Below are 1,173 nucleotides of genomic sequence, written 5' to 3' on the forward strand. Positions count from 1 at the left end.
TAGTTCCATTTGAATATATTCTATAATCCATCATGACTGATACTGCACATCTTCTTGAATTTCCCCTTGGGGATCAATAAAGTATCTATCTATCTATCTATCTATCTATCTTCTATCTATCTATCTATCTATCTATCATCTAAGATGCTAGGTCATCCACAGCAGTGCTGGCCCAAGACCCTTATTGCCATCCTGTTGCCATGTGTGGATGGAGGGTGCCTGATTTGAGTAAAACAATATCACCTGGTTAAACCCTGAAATCCCTGCTCAGACACCGAAGCCACAGCTGCACCCAGCACCAGGATAAGAGAATTACATTTTAATTTTCAAGTTTAGATATTTAAAATATAAAATACAATATCTCTCATAATGAAGACAAATCTAACAGCCACACAAATGAGTGTGGTAGAAAATAGATATCTGAATGAACATCAAGCATTTCAGTCTGGCTAGCCGTGTTTTCTTTGAATCATACCTGGCAACCAGGTCTCCTCAGTGGCAGTTTACGACAGCTGTGATTAGGGTGGCAAGAGGAAAAGCAGTGGCGTTCAGACAGAGGGGTTGGCTGCTCAACAGTTTACTAACCACAGACAGAATGTCGGCTAATCAACCCAGAGTAGCACGGCACACTCAAAATGGAGGAGGTGGAGAAAGGTGGAGAAAGTCTAAAGATGGCAGAATTATGTCCAATCATCTCAATTTATGGATGGCACGGTCCAAAAGTTTGAGGTTTGAGAGTTTGAGGTTGTTTTCAGCGGGGTGTCTTGGGTGTTGCACGTCTGCGAGTTGCAATTAAGATTAATAATCCAGACAAATGAATTAAATCACTCGCATTAACAGTGGAGTCTCTAGTGCCGTAAATAATAACCAAAAGAGATTATTGGAAACTGTAAACTTTGTTATTGTCTCAGAAAAAAAGGCAAAAGTCTCCAATGGCTTCAACTCCTTGTTGGCCCATATTACGATGGATTTTCCACGCACTAAAATTACGCAACGTGAGACGAGACAGTTATTTAATTTCCAAAGGACTCCCTCAGGCAGCCCCCACCCTGATGTTTGGTGGTTTTGCTGAAGCGGAAGATAGGCAATGTTCATTTGTCCTCTGATGTTTATTTCAGGGATGCTCATGTTGAGCCACAAAAGTAAAAAGTAGTCCTTAATATCTTGCGTTTT

Source organism: Sardina pilchardus, chromosome 18 (assembly GCF_963854185.1).
Source record: "Sardina pilchardus chromosome 18, fSarPil1.1, whole genome shotgun sequence".
NCBI lineage: Eukaryota > Metazoa > Chordata > Actinopteri > Clupeiformes > Clupeidae > Sardina > Sardina pilchardus.